The 21,223-nt window shown below is 31.6% G+C and overlaps 1 long non-coding RNA gene and 1 other non-coding gene across 2 annotated transcripts; one reads left to right on the top strand and one right to left on the bottom strand.

Moving 5' to 3' along the window:
- The first annotated feature begins 3,815 nt into the window (after positions 1 to 3,815).
- Positions 3,816 to 7,148, top strand: LOC105343190 (uncharacterized). The gene is made up of 3 exons (XR_902664.4): positions 3,816 to 3,964; positions 5,394 to 5,909; positions 6,851 to 7,148. It is a non-coding gene; the product is annotated as an uncharacterized lncRNA (long non-coding RNA).
- Positions 7,149 to 12,084: 4,936 nt separating this feature from the next.
- Positions 12,085 to 13,397, bottom strand: LOC105343189 (uncharacterized). The gene is made up of 2 exons (XR_010709616.1): positions 13,266 to 13,397; positions 12,085 to 12,654 (listed from the first exon to the last, which is right to left on the bottom strand). It is a non-coding gene; the product is annotated as an uncharacterized protein (transcript).
- Between the last annotated feature and the right edge of the window lie 7,826 nt (positions 13,398 to 21,223).

Here is a 21,223-nt window from a genome sequence, read left to right as displayed (position 1 = left end):
AAGTTTCAACTGACATATCAAATCTTAATTAAAACGGAAAATGTATCAAACTATTATTGTGCGTGGTCAATTATTTTTGAACAAAGAAATTAAATACATTTATTCTGCATGACAATGTGACAAAAATGTAAGTTATTTAAAAAAAAAACAACTTATTCCCTGTGTTTTGCAACGTTTTGATAACTAATCAGTTTTGACTAGTAGTTTTTCTTCATGTAAAATAAGTATTTCTGATTTTTAGCAATAAGAGATTTAAACTCTAATTTAGATAATATCCATAAAACGACTTGATAAAAAAAATTTCTAATAGAATATGCTTAAAATATTTTATTTTTTTACAGCTGAAATATTAATATTTAACCGTCTCCTTTATGAAATATTTTCATTTTCTTAAAGTTTCTTTAATTTGTACATGATTTGGTTTGTGTATTGATATGAATTGACACTAGAAGTGGTTAAACTATTTCTGTTGTTATTTGAGGAGGTATGCACGGAATAAAGGGATAATAAAGATTAACTTCCAAGACCAGGAGGAAGTGTTCATAAGCCTCTTGTTGCACACATAAAGACGGCAGCCATATGCTTTAACCATTGACAGTAAGGGTACATGTAATTGTCAAGGAAACTTGAAATTCCCTTGACCATCTTTGAAATAACCGTACATTGATTTTATACATGTAATACAACAATATGAATGATATCATGATTCAAATTTAGCAAGAATTTTGACACAGGTTTAAGAAAGAAATGATGTTGACTACGTTGACGTCTATTTCTTTGTTACAGCAGTTCAGAAGCAAATCGTCACAATACTAAAAGTTAAAACCTAATCGTTTCTACTGTGTCTTATTGAAGTCTCTAGACGTCTTATCTCGTGCAAATAATAGTGCAAGAAACAAATAAAATAACATATTAAATCATGAAATCTAGTGACAAGTCAACATTACGCATAAATGATATTTCTAGCCCTTTGTCCAGAAAATAAATTACTTAAAAAAATCAATAATTAACATTATGGAATATAGATCCCATTTAAATTAGATTTATTTTTACTCTTGCAGAATGCTCTGGTTGCATAAAGTGTTCTTAATTAGACTGATTGCTGAAAATTATGGCAGATGGATCAAGTACATGTTTGTATAACGTCAGAGAATAACTCATTACGGTTAAAAAGCGTTTCGCTAATTACTTCTAGAACAATTAAAGGTATTCTCGTTAATAAATCAAAACATGAAACATCTAAATGTAAATATCCACTATGTGCTTATTTCATATGTTGGATTATCTAAATTTATATCAGAACTTTATGATTTAAATTGATGAATTAGCAATGCCGCAAATAGCCTTCAAAAGATTAGAGTTATTGCAATTACATTACAACTTTTTAATATTTCAACGTGTCTATGGTAAAATGTTTGATTGTTTGCTATTTAAGGACATAATTGGTTAATTGTTATCTAAATACGGGTATTTTACAATGCTAATTTCATTTTTAAAAATGCAGCTTTATTTTGTAATGATAAGAAATTAGTCATTGTGTTACTAATAATACAAGCACGCTCCCTTTCAGTTGCTCAAAGCAATTTGTTTCAATAATTTGTTAGAGGGCTTACATTTCCGTGCGTTACAAATAAACTAGAATCGTGCCAGATTTTCTAAGTATGATTGAAAGTAATATATCCGGTAAAATTTGTTCATATTGATGGGGGTTCCTTCATTGCATGCATATGTTTTAATAAGAATTACCAAACAATTGATTCTGAACAAACTTTACTATGTATTCATTTGCCATGGTGATCATTTCAGTGTTAAACAACATAAGTTTCGTTAATCATTTCATAAAGACTTTTATATCGGTGGTATATCGGTGGTAACCATTTTAGATAACAATACTCTGCTTTAGTTAATAATTTTTAAAGCTAGCATATTTTGGATTTTTTAAAATTAATTCATCGTTTAAGACCAAAAACTCATATCTGATATTTTCACGCAAATTTTTATTTCGTTGCCCTGAAAATACATTAACTATTTCAATTTGTTTTCATATGTATAACTTGTGTCCTCTACAGATCATTTGATATGGGTGAATAAAAATGTGCACAATAATATGCATAAGAACAGTGTCGATTTAATAAGCTTCATTTCTCTTCACTTCGCTTACATTACATAACACTAATATTACACTACACCTAAATACATACACCAACATTACTCTACACTTAAATTACACTACACTAACATTACTCCACACTTATATTACACTAAACTAACATTACACAATCGGGTAGGTTTCAATAACATTATTTTGCATATATTATACTACACGTATGCAAGTACATAAAACTTCTTTGAACATTTACACTACTACACTATATCCCCAGTTAACTGCACTAAACTACACTAAACTATATACGCCTTTGTGATGTTACTAAATGATTTTTTCGAGATAGTGCACCTAATGGATTGAGTTTGTAACTAAATTGTTAATTTTCGGTTACACAATTCTTTTAATAACGGGGTTTTAAAATTTATATTTTGTATGAAATTTATACATATACCTTTTTTTTGACAGTTATCGTATTGCCTCTGAGAATTAAAGGGGCATGGTCACGATTTTGGTCAAATTTTTTCTCTCGATTTTATTGTTTACAATGCTTCAGTAAGGTATTTTTAATAGGCAACCAAAATTTGAGTGTCATTTGATGAGCCATAAGCGAGTCACAGAGCTTACAATTCTTCGCCATGTAAACAAAGCGGTTTGTTTACATTTTGAATGTTGAAGTGAAAATTCCAGTTTTAGACCTAAAATGAATGTGTTAATCGTTAGGAACTGTTTATTTATGCTTAAAATGAATAATAAGATAGACAAACCAGCTTTAAAAAGATTTTTTAATGGTATATTGAACCTATGTAAACAAAAACAGGGCACGAGCCTTGTTTACATGAGGAAGAATTGTAAGCCCTGTATCTTGCTTAAAACTCAACGACTGGCACCCAAGTTTTATTTGATCATTAGAAATGCATTCCTAAAGCATTGTAAATAATAAAAACAGAAAAATAAAATTTGACCAAAATCGTGACCATGCCCCTTTAAGGAGAAAATGTTTCCGTTTGCGATGAAAACAACAATGCTAAAAACGAACATGAATTAAATTCGTATGGGAATGAAAAAATATTTTGTGAAAATTAAGGAGATAAAAGAGAAAAACCCAATTATTTCTAAACAACCAGTGTCCAAAATAATCCCTTTTTTAAATTAAAAAAAAAGCCTTACATCGAAAGTACAAATTTTGGATTAGTTTTACTTCATCGTGTGCCTGAGACATAAAACATCTATTATTAGGTATATATAAATTTTTTTTACAAATTTTGAACTGTTAATGTGTTTGAGGTTTTTTCATTAGAACGACAGATAATTTGTTGACAGTTAAGTTATTGTCTTTATCAAGCCATAAAACTATATTGTCTGAATCATTTTTGCTAATCATGCGCATGTCAAAGGTCAAAACGAGAAAGAATTCAAGAGAAATTGAGTTCGTCATTGTCTGTATCATCTGCTTATACCATACATCACAATTATTAATAGCTCACCATATGAGATACGTGATGTTTAGAAAAGGAAATGTTTTGCTAAAAAATGTCTTGTCGGTTAAAAAATATTTCGTCAAGATACAAATTCACCTGGAAGAAGCCCATTACAGTTTAACAAGATATAATACATTCCTCAACATCAAAGTTATTTAAAAAGTTATGTTTGCAGCCGAATCCTGCGTAGTTAGTAATTATATTAATCATGAGACAATTAGCCTTTAAACGGACCCCTCACATGTTGTGGTCTCAGTCTGTTCCCGTGGCTCCACCATTAAGCATATGATTATAGAGGTTAACGCTGTTATGTTAATTCAGAGTTTAATACACCATTGCAGTCTTAATATTTCATTGAACTGATTTGAAAATTATTCAGGTAAGTTATAAATCTAATGACAATTATAATTTGCGTAATCGTTAGGAAAAAAATTATGCTCAACTTTTTGGATACATGTTAATACATGTATGCTTTATAGGCTAGATGCTCAACAAATTACCAATTATCCTTTAGAATATTTGGTATTTAACTATTTGTTTGTAACTAAAACTCCGAATATTTAGATTTAAATGTTGTATTTTATTTATATCTATATACAGTGTATAAAAATTTCTTCATCAAAAAATGATTCATAAAGTTCAAAAATGGCAAAGACCATTCAAAACACTATATACATAATTCGTTTGCACACTGCAATAAATCGAGCAGTTTATCTTTAAAATTTAATAATAGTGTTGGGAAAGGTAAAAGTGCACATTTTCGTCACGTGTTAAACCATGTCAGAAAGTCAATTTAAAAGTCATAGAAATAGAAATAATGATTGTTTAAAAAAAAAATCCAATTGCTTTTTACAAAAGTGCAAAACTATAAAAATTAAACGTTGAGAATAGAAATACATGTACATTTTTGTAACATAATGTTTTAGTACTTTTAAAATAGAAAAGTATTCATTATATGGGTTTAGGATGAGTAAAGGCCATTTGGTCAACCTGTATTATGTCTCATTAGAGCCGTCCTCAAAACTTTTTAGACTTCTTCAAAAGAGAAAAATTCTATTTCTAGAATGGTAATCAAGTACATTTTCATACACATTTTACAGTTGGTATTTCTTGATTTATAAGCTGTTAAATACACCTACGCAAGAAGACAGATCATGTATCATCCAAAATCAATCTTTTTTTGTAGTATACACATGTATTTATGTTGTTATTATAAACTTTTAAACATAGAATTACGAAGAATTATAAATTGTTTTTAATAAATAATCCCATGTTTATGTTCTTATGTATTTTACATTTTACTTTATTATTACACCCATTAAGTTTGTTATGTTTTGTACAGTTCTAATCATCAGAAGTATATTTTTTTTCAAATTTTAAAGGAATTAATGGTTACGATAGAAATGTGTTACAAACTGAACAGAATTACAAACAAATTTTAGCTTTTGAATCAGAACATGTTAATTACTGCCACAAAATTAAGAGTCATGATTACACTTTCTGCCGTAAAGGACGGCAAAGAGATAATTAATGAGCGTTGGTTTGAACCTTAAACTTAACGTTGTAAGAAACAGCCAAAAGCATGTGATAACAGTGTAAATATAGCAGATAAATCAAACATAATTAGATCCATAGTTTTAAAGTGGTATATTATGTCTCCATTTATGATTAAACCTCAAATTATGCAAATGTTTCAGTTAGTATAAAAATCCAAACAAATTAATGTTAAATCAGTATTGGTTGCAAAAGGGAAGGATTTTGGGTAAGAAGATTAAGTGTGGTAACTGAACAGTCTCTCTGTGTTGCAGGTGCTCTTTTAGATCACAATGCAGCTCATCTCGCCAACAAGCGTCTTTGTAACCACCATTCTCTGTATAGTGTCGTCAGCGCCAAGCAAAAAACCTGCATCCAAGGGAGACATTTGTTTGAACAAGTGTGATTCTACGAACTTCCAGTGTTCAAATGACTGCAAATTCCCTATATCCAAGAACAGAAAGCTGTTATTTGACTGTGTTCGCGACTGCAAGATGATCAAGCAAGCCTGTGTATTAGAATGTGCTGACGAAGGAGGTACGGAAGTAAAATCAACTAAACAAAATGGTGGCGGTGCTGGTAAAAAAGAGGCTAAGCGCCGAAACAAAACTAGACCTACTAAAAAGCAAAAGCTCTCACGCAAAAAGAAAACTAAGACCGAAGAAAAAGAAGCGGGTGTAGAGGAGCCAGAATATAAGATAGAGCTAAACCAGTCAGAACCTTGGTGGACGGGAGAGCACGGAGGGTGGGGCTGGCTTCTAGAGCTGATGGAATTGTGATGCATGTGATGGGTACATGTCTTTGTCCTTTTATTAACAATTTTTCTCTTACTTAACTGTAACGTTTCTGTTTTTCACTATTAGTATTTAGCATTTGCACAATGCACAGTATTATAACCAAATCAAAGGTTATATATGTCTGTCGTAAGAAGTTCTTACTTAGTATGCATCTAAATATAAATTGTTGATCATTGTTAATGGTACTAATATCATAATAGCACTATGCATACTTATACAATGTATTTTGCACATATTTACCCATTCACGTCTTTTAACAAGTACACATAGCCGTTTTTCTTAAGCAGCCATTTTCAATTCACAACACTTTAATTTAAATCTTGATTTTTCATTTCTTATTTTCCAGTTCATCTTTTTTCACACCTTTCTGTGTAATTTTTTGTTCATTTAAAGAAATAAGTAATTTAGATAATACTAAATAGAAAGCGTGGGATTATACGCAACAAACACATCGATAGAAGTTTTTTTTTATGAATCACTAGAAATATATATAGCCACTTGAAGGCAAAAACTGGTCAAGCAGCAGAGGTTAATTTTATTAATGAGGCAATCTTTTTATCTGTCATGTCAATTACAAGCCCCATAACTTCAAACGATTCACGATGACACGGAAAACATTTGTTTTTGTTTAACAAACATTTAACGTCATCATAAAAAACACAATACTTTTTCGAAAAAGCAACCTACGTTTGGTCTTTCAAAAAATCTTAGAATCTTAGAATCGAAAAAAAGTACATTGTAGTATTGATAAAAGTTAAGAATATGAAATATAAACATTAAACATTGACATTTGTTTAAAACACAATTGCATAAGAAGACAAAAATACATAATAAACGAGAAAATGAAATTAAAAGCAGCGAAAATTTTCAAGAACCTTGTGAATCCATGAAAAGCGCAGAAATATGTGAAGTAAAATTGATCCATTTATTTACAGCTTTTGAAGAGCCTTTACTACAACAACACGATTTCCAATTCCCAATCCATTACCTCCAACTCGCGGGCGAGGTGGACCTAGAAGCCATGTTTCCTTTTCTTTGATGCTGTTTAGATTGACTTTTCATTGTACCTATTGTATAAATCCAAAATCCATTGACGATTGTGTACTTAATATTTTACTAAATTACAGAGATGAATGTTTTTTAGAAGCACATTTTTCAGGGAATTATGTATTATGCATTTATCATATGGTTATATTCTTGCTGATTTTCAATTGGAACAATAAAATGGGAGAGAAAAAATGAAAAAAGTACTTTGTTTTTATTCAATTGATAGTATTTCCATAGAAAATATGCTTCCTTATCCTCATTTAAAGTTCTGGATACAATCCAAACTCATCAAATTTTAACCATTCAGTCTGAAGCAAGTTTGAAACTACCTATATATACAAGGTACATGTATTAATGAAAGTCATGCGACTAAGTTAATGTAAATTCAACACCATTACCTATGGCTTTTTTCATACTTCTTTTATTGTACAATTTTAAAGACCATTTGTAGAGTATAGTAATGTTGTCTTAGATGATTATACATATATAATGTATAAAGGAAGGAAAGCAACAAGGTTGTTCATATCAGTGAATGCCACAGCCTTAAACGGAAAAAATATACAAAACTAGTTGGTTTATTATTAAGTTAAAGAAAACTTCATGAATAATCAAAGATCAATAAAACATTTTGAAAATTTTAACATAAAAAATATGTTTAAAGACAAATCTAAAACTGTGTTTCTTATCATTGGTAGGTTCAGAATTACATGTATTTTTACTAGTACTGTGGAAAACCAAAAAAAAATCCATATTTAGTGACACATCAAATTCGATTGGGAATTTCGAGGATTAAAGAAGACATTATAAAGATGACCAACATTTTCCCAGTCCCTAAGAATTAAGTGACATGTTCTCTTCTAGATTTGTCAGTAAGTCAGACATAATCATTTCAAAATCAAATTTTAGTATTTTTTTAAAAATTCATAACACAGTCATTCTAAGTAAAGAAGGACAATTTGTTTTTGGAATGTTTTGTTTGGTTATCTTACTCAACCGAAGTTGAATTTAGCATATGTTATTGATTAAATCAAATTGATAAAACACAAGTTCTAAATACAAGTAACTTAGGTAGTCTTCTTACAATAAAATTTATAAATATTGCCAATGATATATATAAATACATAGAAATATACATGAATAAACAGTATACATGTACTTCATATATAATATGATATCATGAATTTAAACTTCTTCTTTTTTTTGAGAAGTGACCACATTCACTACAGTCTTGAAAATATCAGTGATTTGTGTATTCGTCAAAGAATCATCCCCCATAAAAGTAATTGTACATCTATCATGTGTATATAATGTAATGCTAAGAGCTCGATCATCTATCAAAGAAGTTTTACAGACAAAGAACAAATGATACGCATCTTCTAGAAAGCCACATGAACAATTTGGACTCGATATTAAATTACATCAGAATGTCAGAATTAAAAATACAGTTGTGTCTCAATCCTATCTGAGTTATTTTTGAAAATCTTTTTTCAGATTGAAAGATATTTCTGAAGTTTTACCATACCATTGTATAAACAGTTTTAAAAATGTTTTTATAGAGGTTACCTCTCTTCTGTCAAGACTAAGGGCATTTCATCTTCTGACAGTATCAGGAATATAGTTCTATTCTTAATTTTGGAACAGAATAATCAAGAGCATTGTTAAGTTAACCCAGTTTTGTAAGCTTTTTTAACAATGTTATCAATATGTTGTGACCAACTTAGAATTGAAGAAAACTGTATACCAAACAACAATTATGTTAATAATTGTATTTATGTGTTGAATGCTATAATTTTATTTGCTGATTTATTGTATTTTTCATGTTTATGTTTGATTAGATAAGTTGCATTTCTTTCCCAGGCCTTGTAGAGGTCGTTGGCCATATTATGTAATTTCCCTGCAGTGGTCACTGTCCATGTCTATTTTTAGCCCAAATTCCTAGTCTAAAAACCTCCCAGTGACCTATTATGTAATTGCTAAAAATTCCATGGTGTAATTCTCCCCAAATTTAATTTAATAGCCAATCAAATTAAGCGATACGGTCACGTGGTTTGATGCGGTCAGTATCTGACCAGTGAGAGTAGGGTCATTCTGTCTTCATCTATGAGAGTGTTAGCACGAGTAATGTTTTGATACACCCACCACCATCCCCGCTTCTCCACTCCAATATTCGAAAGTTGCATACATGTACAAAATATTGTTATTTTGCATATGGCATATTTTATTTTTGAGGTGCCATCTTTTCTTGGTTTGTATATATTGTTTATAATTTTGAACAAAATATTGTTTTTCTGTATTTTAAGGGGATCAGCATATTGATAAGTTATTTAACATTTTGTGTGAACAGTTTTGGGTCTGATCCCCTACTATGTTGTTTATATTTTTCTTTACTTTCGTCATTTTTAGTAAATGACATATTTCATCATTCACAAGTGTTGAGTTCATTTATCAGACAGCAAAAACGGAGCTGCGGTGAGGTTGTGCAGCATGAGAAAACATAAACATGTTTGTGTTCAGTAACATATTCTAATTGACAATTTTCGAAAAATAAATTAGGAAAATGATGTAGATTTTTCAAATGAAAAAAAACAGCCCTGGTTTTTTGTGGATTATTTTTTGACAACCCTTTTTTTACCACTCATCTAATATTTTGATATTATGATTGAGATTTTGTTTAATAAGATTAATATTATCTGAACATTGTTGTAAGGAGTTGATATCAGCATATAACCTACATACAGATATCATATTTTCAGCCATAGTGAAAGTACTCATTTTTAAACTGTTTTGACCTCTTATTATGACCAATTAGAGAATGCGTTATAAACAGAAACACTATAGCAATATGGCTGCTCCCATGAACAATATCCAATTTGTAAAAAAAAGATGGATTCACTTGGACTAAAAACCGATAGCAGTGAGTCAAACACTTACTAGTCCGTCTCAAATTTATTTGACAACGGTTAAACATTGATCAATGCACAATTAACGTCATTATTGAAACAACGTTTTTCTTACTGGATCATGCAAACCTGTATGACACCAACCAGCGTGCGAGGTTTCTAACCCCGTCAAACTCTGCCTATTCGGTCAAGAGTTTATGTAGAGCGGGGCGGATCAGAAACCTTTGACTTGTGAAGATGCAACAGCATATGCCTACAATGTATGAGCCAGCCGAAAGTGTGCGCTGGACGTTGTATTTATTGCATTTTACTTTCAACACAATTTATGATAACATTATATTTCCATTTTCAACTGTCTTTGTCTGTGATAACATTTTGAATCAATTTTGAAGCCTATAGCTCAATGATTTTATTAACGATGAGTGGCAAAAAATGGGCATGTCTTACAGCATAACTGAAAACGGAATATACTAGTAATACATAGCATGTTATATGTGAAATATAGTGGTTTTAAAATGTTTTTTAAACTGTACAAATTGGAAATAATATAAATATAAGTAACAGGGAATCATTCTTTGAATATTATGAAGTGATAATTTTTGAGCGTGTTGAAATCTATCATAAAGCCCTTAGCTATAGGTTTATTATTTTTAAAAACTCTAGAAAATCTGTATTCATAGAGAAGTGCCGCTGGATAACAAAATCGTATGACGGACCTCATTACTTACAAACAACCATAATAAATGACACACATTTATAATGATATTAATATATTTATACTTTGATATCCTCAATGAAAATTTGAGTTTTAGTTTGAAAAAATCGCGGATCGTGCCCTGATCTGTGGCGCAAAGCGGTCAAAATAGAAGAAACCATCCCATAAACGCACACAAAACACTACATGTATTATAAAGCATATGAAAAGAATATCCGGAGATTGGGTTGGGGTGTGAAGACAATCCACCCCAGGGGAGGCCGCTCTCTTCCATGTTCTTCGCCCATAAACCTTTCATGGAAAAATCCTTCGGAGAGAAAGGGTGATAGAAAAGGCAAGGTTGTGGCGAAACTTTTTTTTTTATCTTCGTTGTCTGTTCATCTTACTTCATCGCAACCTATGCAGAATGAACTGGAAAAGTTATTAATCTTTTCAAACATTAATGTTGTCTTTTTTTCTACATAATTTAGGAAGACGTTCATGAACTCTATGCAAATGTATATCTACATTAATTTAGCTGTTTAAACGTAGAAAAAAAAACCCACTTACTTGACGTGTTCAGTGTAAGTGTCTTTGTTTTGCACTATCAATCGATTAAACTATTCTTTGTACGGAGATAGGAACATTATAAAATGGCTAATCGCGTATCCTCTCTTATTCAAAATGTCTATTATAAACGATTTTTCGTTTTTATAATTTTGATAATTTTTTCTAGAAACAAAAAAAAAAATTGATGAATTTTGCGGTAACTGTTGTCGATTTTAATTACAAAAGCAAACTCATTAAGTTTTATTGTAATTATACATATATGCTCGCATATTGACCATTCCATAATTTTAATTTGAAAAGGCACTCTTTTAAGACAAAGCCACAATAATGGATAAAAAGAATTTTAAACTATTGAGACTGCGAAAACCCATCGAAAACATTGATAAATCATTTTGAATTTATTTCTGTTTTACTTAAACGAGCTTCACTGATCTAATTCTGCAAGCATTTGCATCCATCATACAATATATGTTCTAGAGGTCTTGACACCAAATGCACATTTCGTGCGTTTTGCTAATACTTCATATTTCATTTTTGAAAACCATATTAAGGTTACGAATTATTCATAGAGTATTTCAGACCTGTTCCTTTTAAAAACCAGGTGCTTTATGAGTAATCTGACCAAGCAAGAAGTAAACTCTTGTGCTGATGAACTTATTTTTTATATAATAAAGTCTACTTTGCTTAAAATATAATTTTAAACTGAAAACCCGAGAAGGCATGATTTTTTTTTTAAACTGTTGACGTCGAGTTCTGTGAATTAACAGTCAACGGCTGGAGTTTGCACTGTGTATTAATTAGCGTATACTTGTCATGGTTTTCTTTCTGCGGTTAACCATTAGCAGTAGACAAAGTACACACCTTTATTGTTAATTCGTTGTAATTTGTAACAAAAAACTGCAGGAAGCTTGTCTCTACGTCTATCAACCCAAAAATAAGACACAAAAAAGATATAAAATTCAGTTTTCTAAAGTTTGTATTTCAAAAAAAAAACAAAACAAGTCCACATGACCAACACTACAAATATAACAGAATATTTGTCCGCAAGAACAAAAATTAAATACATTTTTGCCCTATGTTCCATCAGAGAGATCATATTTTACAAGGTCTTGAACTGCACGTGAAGCTGGTTGTTGGCTTTGTTGGTGCTACACGCTGGATCGGAAGATCCGGTCATGCAAGACGCCCTCTCTTGTTCGCATTCTTTGGTACAGGTTCTGAGTTGACGGCGATTGCTGCCCCAGTCCACCCTGCATTCGTACTCACAAGGGAACCACTCGGCCAGACAGTCCATCACACACAAGGGCATGGGTTGTCGTTGTTGGCGCCCGCCCCGCGGCTGTTGTTGTTGTTTCTGTTGTTGGTATCCTCCTCGCGATTGTTGTTGTTGTTGTCGCCCCTGATATTGTAGTTGTTGTTGTTGGCGTCCCTGCTGTTGTTTTGGTCGCCCGGCGAAAATGTACCCTGATGTGTACACCAAACATAGACACATGGAGACAACGAAGATGGAAAATCGGACGCTCTTCCCCTGGAAAAAAAATATAATGCAAGATTTGGTTTATTTAAAGTCTACATAAGAAATTATTCAGCTTCTATGAGCATCATTAGAAGCATGGACGATAGAGGATAATCTTTTCATATTTTAAAAAAAGAAACGTGCCGTTTTTACAACAACAATTAGACAACATTACTCTTTAACCTCCTGAATACCATTGGTGTTGTTAAATAGATTACTATTTTATTGAACGTTGTTGGCATAAGGTTTAAATAGTTGTTTTGTATTTCAGTTTCGTACAGTATAAGACTTAAAATGTGTAAATTTTTCACTACATATACATGTAACTGATATTATTGAGTGAAGAGCTTGAATTTAAAAAAAAAACAATTTATGGATTACAAACACTAAAATCTTGTCTGTTTATGAATTTTAGCCATATAATGTTTCTTTTTCTTCAACGGTTAGATTTTTTTCAAAGCAATCATGATGCTTACTTTTTGAAGAGTCAACTTTGGTCTTAGAAATATTTAAAGCATTGTGTTTATAGGAAAAAATAATTTAAGCTTTAGCTTATTCTGGCATAACTCCAACACAACGAAGATTTGGTAGAATAACGCTGGAGAAAAAATTCCAACACTTACCATTTTGTCTGATGTTCGCTTGTAAACTTACACAATTTTGCCGCAGTCTTTCCAGTTTTATACGAAAAATCTGAAATTTACATACGGGATGTACGAAGTTATTGTAATTAATTTTTTTAACATCAACTCGCCACGCACTTTTGACACAACTGTCAGGTAATACCAGGGAGCCATTACCAATGAAAACAATTAAGACAAGACTTTAATTCAATTAATGTACGGGCACCATCAGCCTCTTTGTATACAAATTGCATTAACTTATGTCTATTTTGCAGAATTAATCTTTCTAGGAACGAAAAAGATTTCATTGAAATTGAAATTCATTAGCCAATAGATAGCTTTCATTTTTTTCGAAAAGGAAACTGTCTTAGTATGGGTGAAAGTTTGATTGAATAGAAAGCTTTATCTGATGCCTTGTCTTATCCTAAAATGCATTAAATGAAAAAGTTGCATATAAATATCAGAATACAAAAGATAAGTAATGAACTTTTTAATAAGATTACTTACTAAATTTAATGAAGGATTGTTGGCATTCATCTTAATAGAAATATATTAAAATTTTCTTTTGTCACATTTTCAGCAATTCTTTATCACAAAAACTAATGCTTCATTTCGAAGGATTCATTGAAGACAATATGAAATCACTGATTATTTATGCAGTTTTATTGATAAAAACAATAACTCATACAAAATAAATTTTAAAGATTTTTAAGTATATTTTAATCTAAACATTTTTTGGAAGTCGTTGTATGATGAAAATAACTAACTTATTAGAAGGTCAATCTTAATTCAATATAAATTACTCGGTACTTTTAGACCGTCCATGCTGGCAAATACATGTATGGACAGCCCCCCCCCCTCCTCCCAAAGCGACCAATTTCTTAACTAATTTATTTATTTTTTATTTGTAGAAAATAATTTTTCACATATAGATTAACTTTTACGAGACGGGGCACATTTGTAACTGTGCAAAATAATATTTCTTTAAATAAAGCACATGTTGTATTTAAATTTAATGTTATAAATCATAAAACATTTAAACATTGTCTTTTCATTTCATCTTTGAAAATAATTATAACTTATAATTATTTTTAAAGAAGAAAAAATGAAAAGACAATGTTTAAATTTAAAAAATTAGAATAAAAACTAAAAATGCATTCTTATTTGTTATTTATGGATGGTTATGTAATATTTTGCGGTTTATCCTGTCAACATTTATTTTCGTATTTAAAATATTTAAAACCACTTTCTGTGGTTGTTAAACCACCTATTGAGGTGTCATTTTACAATGTAGATGAGTTAAGCAATGTTAAAAATATTATTTTTCTTTTTAAAAAATTGTTTGAGCATTTTTATAATATACTGTACCAACACTTTAGTAAATGAATATGAAAAATATGGTTGTAAAAATATCTAAGGAACATGAGTGGATACCTTATCTTATTTAACGAATTTTCTTTAAAAATTTATTTAGGAAATTGTCGAGATGTGAGGAATGGAAAAATGGATATCCTATCTTTATTACCAAAATTATTAACCAGTCTCATTGTACTCTATAAAGTGAGGGGAACTGACATTTTCATGGTTGTAGATGAATTTTCCACTCGAAACAATTTCAATGAACAAGATTAATTAATCCCGTTCAATGAACTGAACTTTATTTATTTTTACAACGATTGATGAATAAGTTCTACAACTTATATTAATATCTCTCGTTGGCACGGATGTTAGCGCGAGGGGGTCATTGATGTGGGAGGAGGCCGTAGTATCCGGAGAGAACCCACGTGTCCAAGCGGGCGACCACCAAATCCTATCACATACAACCACTGTACACGATAAATTTAAGTTAAGTGAATAAAAGTTAAGCATTTATTTTGGCAGTAAGTCACACATGTCAATCTTGTCAATCGGGTTGAATTAAATATACCACTATACGTGGTCGTACACTTACATGTAATTTAACTTGATAAAATAAAATTCAGTAAACGACACACGTTTATTTGTAAATCGCATCTAAACTCACTTCAGGCCTCGGAAAAACAAAATTTAAAGCATGCAATACCAGTTACTGAAGAGGTATGTACTATACACTGAACAGTTACAGTACATATATGTACATGTACTATAATATTAGCGACATCGATTGAGATACATGTACATGTATACCTATTACGGCTTTGAGCCGAAAAAAATATTTAACAAACGGAATTTCTATTTTCTGTTTGGTGTAAAAGGTCTTGTTTATAATTTACTAAGGTTTGGTGGGTTTTGGTTTTTTTTTTACATTGAATTGCGTCGTTCAGAAAGTAAGGTCACAAGCGTCCTAATAGCAGACTGTATAATGACAGTGGTTGAATCGGTGTTGCTTGTGACAAAGATAAGTCTTGAAAGATTTTTCAGTGTTTTTTTTTTTAACTTTAATAAGCAAAACATGTTTTTTTGTATCGTAATTCCTACATAATTTAGTGTAAGATGTGCATATCTAGCTGCAGAAAAAAAGTCCATTCACAATTAAGGAAATGAATTTAATATAAATATTTTCTAATAGTGAAGTTGTACGTACTGATGACAAAATATAAATTTTTACCATTTTTAACTTGAGATACATCAATGAATGTATTTTCAAAGATTATATAAATTCATGTAACGTTATGGTTGTGAAAAACAGATGGAAACATAACTTACTAGATTTACAAACTTTAGATTTAATTCTGTAAGAAAATATATGGTTGCAAAATACTTTTTTTTTTAAATTTTGGTATATAATTGTTTATGTAATATGTATGTAGAGAAACATGGACGTCGATGCAAAATACTTTAAATGTATATATATACTGACATTTTGTTTTAATTTAACTCTGCAACAAAACATTATAAGTAAATAAGTAAAAAAGTAATTTATTTATTTATAGTGACATGTGTATACATTTCCAAGTGTAATATTAACAAAAGTCAGCATAGTTTTAACACCCGGCCCGTCGGGCCTATATGCCACTTTGAACACATAATACATGAAAAAAGAAAAGAAAATAACACAGCATCAAGCGGTAAACAAGGATATGATTGAAAATATACATGTATGAGTATAAAATTTTCTTCAGAGACTTGAGTTTGCATAGTTTATATAATACAGTGTATGTTTATTTTCAGAACAATAAAGATTGTCTACGTGTAAAAGAATGATACATGTATAAGTATTTGGCAACCTGCCGAGGATAATTTGAAATAAGAACAATTAGTGCATCTGTATCTGAAAAATCTAGTAATTGATTAAACCAAGTATTTTCGAAAAGGATTCTTCTATAGTCGTTATATAAAGGACAATGTAATAAAAAGTGAATTTCGTTTTCTATACTATTTTTACAACAAAAAGTACAAATTCGCTCTTCAACGGGTTCACCGTGGTATCTACCCGTCTCAATTCTCAATGGTAATAAAATCCCACATCTAAACTGAGCCAAAATTGATCGCAAATGTTCAGGCATATCTAAAACTACATAATTTTCTCTACCAAAAACTGTTTTAAAAAGTGCGTAAGTATGTAGTTTTGGAATATTGCTAATCTAACAATGAGCAAAGACCCGAAAACCGTAAAAAAAACCCCACCAAAACAAACGAACAATGTCATAATTCATTGATGTAGCAAGCACGAACTGGTAATAAGAACCTGTCATTTAATGCACGCAAACTGATGGAATTACATCATATAATATTGTACGCGTATTACTGCAAAACAGGTCTTGAAATGAAACGTCCTCGAATTATGCGATTTACACTTAACGGGTTAATGCACACTTGAGAAATACATAAATTAAATGGAAAATAAATTTTAAATTAAAATTCTACACAACGTCTTAAAAATGAAATCATCACAACAACTTCAGCGATGTAAGTGATCTTTCGTACATAAATTAATTAAAATAGCAAGTGTATTTTAATAAAATGCATGACGGATAAGTAAGTTACATAATAACATGAAACGACCCCATCTGAAGTGTCATCATAAATATGTCGCTACCCTCATGGGGTTGGTGATACATGTGGGCGATATCTGACATTTCTAAATCGACATAAAAGGTCCACTATACATGTATGTGTTATGAATCAAATTGAGCAAAAGAAGATTCATAAGTTTTGAAGAAGTGGGATTTTTTACGGTTCATTAGTATCCGGTAAAACCCAAATTACAAGACCATAAACTATCAATACATTAATTGCATGTTCAAAATATTCATATCTTACAATTAGGGGAAAAAGATATAATACAAATTATGAAAAAAAAATTCCCATAAGGCAACACACGTTCAATGGCTTTTAAACTGAACTTCACGTGTTTTATAACGACTGAAAACATGTTCTGCATATCATATCTCTCGTTGGTACGAATGTTAGTACGAAGGGGTTTATTGATGTGGGAGGAAGCCGGAGTACCCGGAGAGAACCCGTAGCCTTTCACAATCAAACACTATCGAACAGGGTGATCGAACTCGGCTCGCAGCTAGTAATGAGCGTCAAAAGTGTATGGCGTACAGATATGCAAAAAGTGGGGGGGGGGGGGGGGCAACTCCATGGTAGTTTAATTTGTAATTTGTAATTAATTTTAAAACATGGTAGTTTTAATTTGATATGTAAATCTTAGAAAAATGTGTGTCATGAGAAGAAAATGTGTGTGTGTGTGTGTGGGGGGGGGGGGGGACGGGAGGGGGGCATCATGCTACGTGCCTGACAAAGCTTGCACAAGTGCAATAACTGACCGATGTTCCTAAAAATAAAAGGAATCAATTCAGGTTCATTATAAACTTCAATTTCAGTGACAGCTCGTGTAACATAAAAGGCCTATTTTAGATTTAGAGAATTTTACTTTATCTTAAACTACAGGTTTAAAGAAAAGCCGACTCCTAATTGCACTTCTTTTCCGTCATTTATATTAGAGCTGCAGCATACAATGAATTATTCCATGAGCAATTATTATGGAAAAGACAGATCACGTCAAGTTAAAAATATTGTTTAACATAAGTTTTATGAAACTTCATATCTAAATTAAGAAAAGGCTAAATGTGTTGAATGTATACAATGCATATATTATTTCTCAAATTGTTTCAGACGTGTCTGCCAGTACTGTACGAACTCTAATTAATTTATTTTGGATACACGATAATAATTCCAGTTTTAATTATTTTAAAAAACAAATCAAATTGTTAAAAACTTTAATAATTATCAAATCCAGACCCCCCCCCCCCCAACCTCCAGAGATTGGTACACCTTTGTTAATGCATCTAATTCATAGTTTTAGGGTAATTACACGAGATTAATATTCTAAAAAGTAAAATATTATGTAGTCCGTTATTAATACAATTATAAAATGTATACTGTATCATTACAGGCTGCTGAGGAGGTTGCTACTTTCTTGTTCATAGATTAACTATTATATAACAATTCAAATTGGAATTTCGGATCGTTCTATTTAGTTTAAGCGAGCCATGACGATAACAGTTTTTAGAGGGGTTTTTTTTTTTTGTTAACCTCCCTGACTGCTGTCACGTGTATTGTGTCTCCCTCTTTTCATCTTACGAATGGATTAAGGAATAAGGAATCATTCTTTTAGTATTATGAGGAAGTTATTTTGGTCCTGGCGTAGTCAATCCAACAAACCCCAAAGGACTTTTATGATAGATTTGACCAGGCTCCTAATTACATTACTTACAGTTGCTAAAAATTTATATAAATATACATATACGATTGAATATTAGAAAACTGACATACTAGTATTTAATTTTGCAAAAGCTGCTTGTGATCATTAAAATTTATTTGACTGTAAATACATTGTCAAAATCGATTCGTAGTATTATCACAGACAAATACACGGAAAATGCAAATATTATGTAATCAATTACCTGCCTGCTGCCGATATTAGGTTCATGTCATTACTAACATGAATATATTATGTACATATAATATTCATAATCCTTATAACGATCAGTGCAGTCATGAATGGGATTCAAATCTATTAAATTCACGAAGTAATATTAATAAATACAATACAATCCACCCCTACCCCCGGGAAATATGATTATCACTTAGAACCCCTCACCCCCTCTTTATTAAAAAATTCTGGATTTGTGCATGCTATCTTATGAAATATATATATTTTTTAGAATAGGTCTTAATATTAATAACTTCAGCTATTATAATCATTCTAAAACCTATTTTGATATGAGGTTGTGGTTCTTACACTGTTATGTAAAGTATTAGATTGGTAAATATATATATACTGTAGTTGTGTTTAATATTTACATTTTACAGTAAGTAGAATTACGTTACAGGTTCATTTTATTTTCAGGTGATTACATATTTAGATATAAACAACACCCACAACAGCTTGTGCTGCAATTATAGCGATGTATAATTCCACAACAACCTTAAGTGCTACCAGAGCAACTCATCAACAACTGGTGCTGTAACAACAACTCAACAAGAGCAAGTGCTGAAACAACATTGGATACCATAACAGCTTGTGGTGCCACAACGACAGCAGGTTCAGAAACCAACAATATGTGCACCACGCATCAACAACAGGTACAGAAACCAACAATATGTGCTACCACGCAACAACAACGGGTTCTGGAACTAACAATATGTGCAACCATACAACAACAAGTTCGGAAACCAACAATATGTGCTACCATGCAACAACAACAGGTTCGGACACCAACAACATATGCTACCACGCAGCAACAACAGGTTTGGAAACCAACAATATATGCTACCACGCAACAACAACAGGTTCTGGAACTAACAATATGTGCAACCATACAACAACAAGTTCGGAAACAAACAATATGTGCTACCATGCAACAACAACAGGTTCGGACACCAACAACATATGCTACCACGCAACAACAACAGGTTTGGAAACCAACAATATGTGCTACCACGCATCAACAACAGGTTCAGAAACCAACGATATGTACAACCACGCAACAACAACAGTTTTCTGAAACTAACAATATATGCTACCAAACAACAACAACAGATTGAAAACCAACAATATGTGCTACCACGCAACAACAACAGGTTCAGAAACCAACAATATGTACAACCACGCAACAACAACAGTTTTCTGAAACTAACAATATGTGCTACCAAACAACAACAACAGATTTGGAAACCAACAATATATGCTACCACGCAACAACAACAGGTTTGGAAACCAACAATATGTGCTAACACGCAACAACAACAGATTCGGAAACCAACAATATGTGCTAACACGCAACAACAACAGGTTTGGAAACCAACAATATATGCTAACACGCAACAACCACAGGTTTGGAAACCAACTATATGTGCTAACACGAAACAACAACAGGTTCGGAAACCAACAATATGTGCTACCACACAACAACAACAGGTTCGAAAACCAACAATATGTGCTACCACACAACAACAACAGATTCGGAAACCAACAATATGTGCTAACACGCAACAACAACAGGTTTGGAAACCAACAATATGTGCTACCACGCAACAACAACAGGTTTGGAAACCAACAATATGTGCTAACACGCAACAACAACAGGTTTGGAAACCAACAATATGTTCTACCATGCAACAACTACAGGTTCGGAAACCAACAATATGTGCTACCACGCAACAACAACAACTTCAGAAACCAACGATATGCGTAACTACACAACAGCAGGTTCGGAAACCAATAATATGTGCTACCACGCAACAACAACAGGTTTGGAAACCAACAATATGTGCTACCAAAACTTCATGTGCCGTCAGAACAACAGAAAATCGGACATCAGCATGTGTTACCGAAATATCAAGGGAAGTCACGATATCAACAGTTACGATACTACAAGAAGTGCCATATCCACATCACATTATTCCGATAACGACGAAAATCCAGCTCTGGATGTTTGCTATTTTATTAATTGTATCCTATGTTT

This window comes from Magallana gigas, chromosome 9 (genome assembly GCF_963853765.1).
Source record: "Magallana gigas chromosome 9, xbMagGiga1.1, whole genome shotgun sequence".
NCBI lineage: Eukaryota > Metazoa > Mollusca > Bivalvia > Ostreida > Ostreidae > Magallana > Magallana gigas.
This window is presented reverse-complemented; position numbering and strand designations above follow the sequence as displayed.